The sequence below is a fragment of the Notolepis coatsorum genome (assembly GCF_963971535.1).
Source record: "Notolepis coatsorum genome assembly, chromosome: 4".
NCBI lineage: Eukaryota > Metazoa > Chordata > Actinopteri > Aulopiformes > Paralepididae > Notolepis > Notolepis coatsorum.
The window spans coordinates 116,886,685-116,893,272 of record NC_140168.1 but is presented as its reverse complement, the minus strand read 5'-3'; the positions used below and the strand labels follow the sequence as shown (position 1 = coordinate 116,893,272).

The 6,588-nt window shown below is 40.9% G+C and overlaps 1 protein-coding gene across 1 annotated transcript in view; it reads right to left on the bottom strand.

Annotated features, from left to right (window-relative positions):
- Positions 1-6,588, bottom strand: part of LOC311226666 (man(5)GlcNAc(2)-PP-dolichol translocation protein RFT1-like) — a gene marked incomplete at both ends in the record, with an annotated part of 95,181 nt that overhangs the window by 9,573 nt on the left and 79,020 nt on the right. The gene's annotated exons all lie outside the window — the stretch shown is intronic.

Sequence of the window (6,588 nt, the reverse complement as noted above, 5' to 3'; positions counted from 1 at the left end):
GTAAAGTACTACCGTCAGTACTACAGTCAGTACTACAGTCAGTACTACAGTCAGTACTACAGTCAGTACTACATTCAGTACTACAGTCAGTACTACAGTCAGTACTACAGTCAGTCAGTACTACAGTCAGTCAGTACTACAGTCAGAGTACAGTCAGTACTACAGTCAGTACTACAGTCAGTCAGTACTACAGTCAGAGTACAGTCAGAGTACAGTCAGTCAGTACTACAGTCAGTCAGTACTACAGTCAGTACTACAGTCAGTACTACAGTCAGTACTACAGTCAGTCAGTACTACAGTCAGTCAGTACTACAGTCAGTACTACAGTCAGTACTACAGTCAGTACTACAGTCAGTCAGTACTACAGTCAGTCAGTACTACAGTCAGAGTACAGTCAGTACTACAGTCAGAGTACAGTCAGTCAGTACTACAGTCAGTCAGTACTACAGTCAGTACTACAGTCAGTACTACAGTCAGTACTACAGTCAGTCAGTACTACAGTCAGTAATACAGTCAGTACTACAGTCAGTCAGTACTACAGTCAGTACTAAAGTCAGTCAGTACTACAGTCAGTACTACAGTTGGTACTAGTCAGTACTACAGTCAGTACTAGTCAGTACTACAGTCAGTACTACAGTCAGAGTACAGTCAGTCAGTACTACAGTCAGTACTACAGTCAGAGTACAGTCAGTCAGTACTACAGTCAGTACTACAGTCAGTACTACAGTCAGTACTACAGTCAGTCAGTACTACAGTCAGTACTACAGTCAGTACTACAGTCAGTACTACAGTCAGTCAGTACTACAGTCAGTACTACAGTCAGTCAGTACTACAGTCAGTACTACAGTCAGTCAGTACTACAGTCAGTACTACAGTCAGAGTACAGTCAGTCAGTACTACAGTCAGTACTACAGTCAGTACTACAGTCAGTCAGTACTACAGTCAGTACTACAGTCAGAGTACAGTCAGTCAGTACTACAGTCAGTACTACAGACAGTACTACAGTCAGTACTACAGTCAGTCAGTACTACAGTCAGTACTACAGTCAGTACTACAGTCAGTACTACAGTCAGTCAGTACTACAGTCAGTACTACAGTCAGTCAGTACTACAGTCAGTACTACAGTCAGTACTACAGTCAGTCAGTACTACAGTCAGTACTACAGTCAGTACTACAGTCAGTCAGTACTACAGTCAGTACTACAGTCAGTACTACAGTCAGTCAGTACTACAGTCAGTACTACAGTCAGTCAGTACTACAGTCAGTACTACAGTCAGTACTACAGTCAGTACTACAGTCAGTCAGTACTACAGTCAGTAATACAGTCAGTACTACAGTCAGTCAGTACTACAGTCAGTCAGTACTACAGTCAGTACTACAGTCAGTACTACAGTCAGTACTACAGTCAGTCAGTACTACAGTCAGTCAGTACTACAGTCAGTACTACAGTCAGTGCTACAGTCAGTACTACAGTCAGTCAGTACTACAGTCAGTCAGTACTACAGTCAGAGTACAGTCAGTACTACAGTCAGAGTACAGTCAGTCAGTACTACAGTCAGTCAGTACTACAGTCAGTACTACAGTCAGTACTACAGTCAGTACTACAGTCAGTCAGTACTACAGTCAGTAATACAGTCAGTACTACAGTCAGTCAGTACTACAGTCAGTACTAAAGTCAGTCAGTACTACAGTCAGTACTACAGTTGGTACTAGTCAGTACTACAGTCAGTACTAGTCAGTACTACAGTCAGTACTACAGTCAGAGTACAGTCAGTCAGTACTACAGTCAGTACTACAGTCAGAGTACAGTCAGTCAGTACTACAGTCAGTACTACAGTCAGTACTACAGTCAGTACTACAGTCAGTCAGTACTACAGTCAGTACTACAGTCAGTACTACAGTCAGTACTACAGTCAGTCAGTACTACAGTCAGTACTACAGTCAGTCAGTACTACAGTCAGTACTACAGTCAGTCAGTACTACAGTCAGTACTACAGTCAGAGTACAGTCAGTCAGTACTACAGTCAGTACTACAGTCAGTACTACAGTCAGTCAGTACTACAGTCAGTACTACAGTCAGAGTACAGTCAGTCAGTACTACAGTCAGTACTACAGACAGTACTACAGTCAGTACTACAGTCAGTCAGTACTACAGTCAGTACTACAGTCAGTACTACAGTCAGTACTACAGTCAGTCAGTACTACAGTCAGTACTACAGTCAGTCAGTACTACAGTCAGTACTACAGTCAGTACTACAGTCAGTCAGTACTACAGTCAGTACTACAGTCAGTACTACAGTCAGTCAGTACTACAGTCAGTACTACAGTCAGTACTACAGTCAGTCAGTACTACACTCAGTACTACAGTCAGTCAGTACTACAGTCAGTACTACAGTCAGTACTACAGTCAGTCAGTACTACAGTCAGTAATACAGTCAGTACTACAGTCAGTCAGTACTACAGTCAGTACTACAGTCAGTACTACAGTCAGTCAGTACTACAGTCAGTACTACAGTCAGTCAGTACTACAGTCAGTACTACAGTCAGTACTACAGTCAGTACTACAGTCAGTCAGTACTACAGTCAGTACTACAGTCAGTACTACAGTCAGTACTACAGTCAGTCAGTACTACAGTCAGTACTACAGTCAGTACTACAGTCAGTCAGTACTACAGTCAGTACTACTGTCAGTACTACAGTAAGTACTACAGTCAGTACTACAGTCAGTACTACAGTCAGTCAGTACTACAGTCAGTACTACAGTCAGTACTACAGTCAGTCAGTACTAGAGTCAGTACTACAGTCAGTACTACAGTCAGTACTACAGTCAGTCAGTACTACAGTCAGTCAGTACTACAGTCAGTACTACAGTCAGTCAGTACTACAGTCAGTCAGTACTACAGTCAGTACTACAGTTAGTACTACAGTCAGTACTACAGTCAGTACCACAGTCAGTACTACAGTCAGTACTACAGTCAGTACTACAGTCAGTACTACAGTCAGTCAGTACTACAGTCAGTCAGTACTACAGTCAGTACTACAGTCAGTCAGTACTACAGTCAGTACTACAGTCAGTACTACAGTCAGTCAGTACTACCGTCAGTCAGTACTACAGTCAGTACTACAGTCAGTACTACAGTCAGTACTACAGTCAGTACTACAGTCAGTCAGTACTACAGTCAGTACTACAGTCAGTACTACAGTCAGTCAGTACTACAGTCAGTACTACAGTCAGTACTACAGTCAGTCAGTACTACAGTCAGTCAGTACTACAGTCAGTCAGTACTACAGTCAGTACTACAGTCAGTCAGTACTACAGTCAGTCAGTACTACAGTCAGTACTACAGTCAGTACTACAGTCAGTACTACAGTCAGAGTACAGTCAGTCAGTACTACAGTCAGTACTACAGTCAGTACTACAGTCAGTCAGTACTACAGTCAGTCAGTACTACAGTCAGTACTACAGTCAGTACTACAGTCAGTCAGTACTACAGTCAGTACTACAGTCAGTCAGTACTACAGTCAGTACTACAGTCAGTACTACAGTCAGTACTACAGTCAGTCAGTACTACAGTCAGTACTACAGTCTAGGGCCGGGGCGATATGACGATATTATATAAATATCGGGTACAGTTCATTAACGATACACTTTTTTAACGTATCGTGGATATCGTGATGTTTTGCCCAAGAGGATTGTGTCGCGTCAATCTGGTCCACCCCGTTCAAACTTTTGAACAACGCCGCTCCCACACACACACTACTGCATCAAAGTTAGTACTTATGATTAACAAAGGCATTCGTTTTGTGGCATTAACGTTATATAGTTAGTTACACGTTATATAGTTACACATCAGCGTATTTACCCAAACATAGCAACGTCCGGTGACGACATAGATAGCAAGCGTTACTGTTCATATCTCAGTCCGTGCCGAGTTGTGCGTGCCCATTCTGCGGTCTGTTAATAAAGTTTTCAATCAGACAGATGTATGGAAAGGCTTTTATTATAACATTTGTTGCAGTAAAATCATTATGCCTCGTTGTCATGCTGCGGTGCGCTAGTAATCACTCGTCGGCCGCGGTGAGCTGTTGACTTGTTGTCGTTGAGCTGAGCTCTCGTTAAAATCAATGGAGGGCATTCAGAAATGTAAAAAAATAATAGCGCTTGCCGATTGGTGCTAAGAACAGCAGGGCGGGTACAAGCGGTGTGACGTAATTGGCAGACTCGACTGTCAATCAAAATTATTCTGTTGCCGGCTGAATGATTGAATTAATGAAAACGTTATTAACGATTGCAGAATGGGTACAATACAGTACAGCTCAATACAACAACAGTGGACTGACTGGAGGATGAAGACCAGAAAAAGACTTTTGGCTTTTTTACATAAGGGTCCTCCATTTTCAATTCATCAAAACATTTAGAGACATACAAATATACAGTAGTTTCATAAAAATGCTAAAATCCTATTGATTGATTGATTGATTGATTTAAAACTTTATTAACATATTGCAGAATGGGTACAGTACAGCTCAATACATACAATTGTTAAGGGGATGCAGACCAGAGAAAGACTTTCGTCTTGTTTACATCAGGGTCCCCCATTTTCAATTCATCATATTTCATATCTAAATCATATAATATCTCATTGCTAAATATATGCAATATATAATCTAATAATCCAATAATCTAAATCTAATATATAATATAAAAATGCTAAATGCATGGGTATTTTATTTTGTCTTTAATGTTAGCTTGCAAACTCAAATACTGTCTTGGTAAGCCTCATAATGAATTGTTTGGGGAAAAAAAGAAAAACATCGTGATGCATATCGTGTATCGCCGAAAGGTCAGAAAATATCGTGATATCATATTTAGGCCATATCGCCCAGCCCTACTACAGTCAGTATTACAGTCAGTACTACAGTCAGTACTACAGTCAGTACTACAGCCAGTCAGTACTACAGTCAGTACTACAATCAGTACTACAGTCAGTCAGTACTACAGTCAGTACTACTATAACATGCGTTACTTTATGAAGAAGATGTCAATGTGTTGATAAATGAAGTGTGGGCCCAATATGTTAGGATGTGCCAATGTCAGCATATTTGGGCACTTGACCTTTAAGATTCCAGGTATGGGTGTGGTTAGGGGCGGTCCCAACCATCAGGGGGCCATCTTGGATTGGAATCATGGCCTCATGGAGTTTTGTTTGCTACTGCTATTGTGAGAGGAAGGAGGGATTTTGCCAGGCCTCCTAAAAGATTCTTCAGTAACCAAGGACAGGTCAGCTGCAGTGGTGCTTCCCAGTGGATTACTTCTTTTGCCTTTCCTTTTCTAAGATGTGGATCAACCCAGGACTTATCACCTTTTGGACACTCAAAGGTTTGAGTGTTGCTGGACAATACTAGCTCTACCATGCAGGCTGCATGGTCTGGTAGACATGGTAACATCATACATGGTTACATTAGACAGGGTAACATTATACATGGTTACATTAGACATGGTAACATTATACATGGTTACATTAGACATGGTAACATTATACATGGTTACATTAGACATGGTAACATTATACACGGTACATTAGACATGGTAACATTATACACGGTACATTAGACATGGTAACATTATACATGGTTACATTAGACATGGTAACATTATACATGGTTACATTAGACATGGTAACATTATACATGGTTACATTAGACATGGTAACATTATACACGGTACATTAGACATGGTAACATTATACATGGTTACATTAGACATGGTAACATTATACACGGTACATTAGACATGGTAACATTATACACGGTACATTAGACATGGTAACATTATACATGGTTACATTAGACATGGTAACATTATACATGGTTACATTAGACATGGTAACATTATACATGGTTACATTAGACATGGTAACATTATACACGGTACATTAGACATGGTAACATTTATGTTGGGGCTAATGGACTGTAAAGCTGACGGGACCGTTCTTATTGGTTTGAGATGATTTTTGTTGTACCATACGTTGCTATGGGGTGCCCCATTTATTTTGATCCTCTTTTTGGTTAATACAACACTTTGAATTTAACACTGTTCCAGTACTCTCATTCTTTATAGCTGAACAGGTTTGATTATTATTTCAAGCTTGTTACAGAAATGGCAACCACGAAGGGACCTTAAAAAAAAAAGAAACAGTGGAAAATATTCTCTATGTTGTTGTTAGAAGCTTTTGTTTTGATTAGTTAGTTTGGGGTTGCTATACCATGGCTACATCTATGCATTCTCCTACTCCAGGGAGTATTGTTGAAGAAGAGGTTGCCTCAGACCAAGAAGAGGTTGCCTCAGACCAGGGAGAGGGAGAACTTGCTGAAGCTCTCATAGACTTCACGGCTGGCCCTTTTGTGACAAGGAGAGATCCTGTACAGGAGCTAGCTGAGACTCTTAATGACTTATATGTGAATGATGACTGCTCTGGGGGTAGTGAGGAACAGCAACCTGAGGTCACTGTTATCCATTCTGGCGCATTATCTACCTCTGGGATAGGGGAAGCCGAAGTAGCTACTGACATTACACAGCTTCAGTCA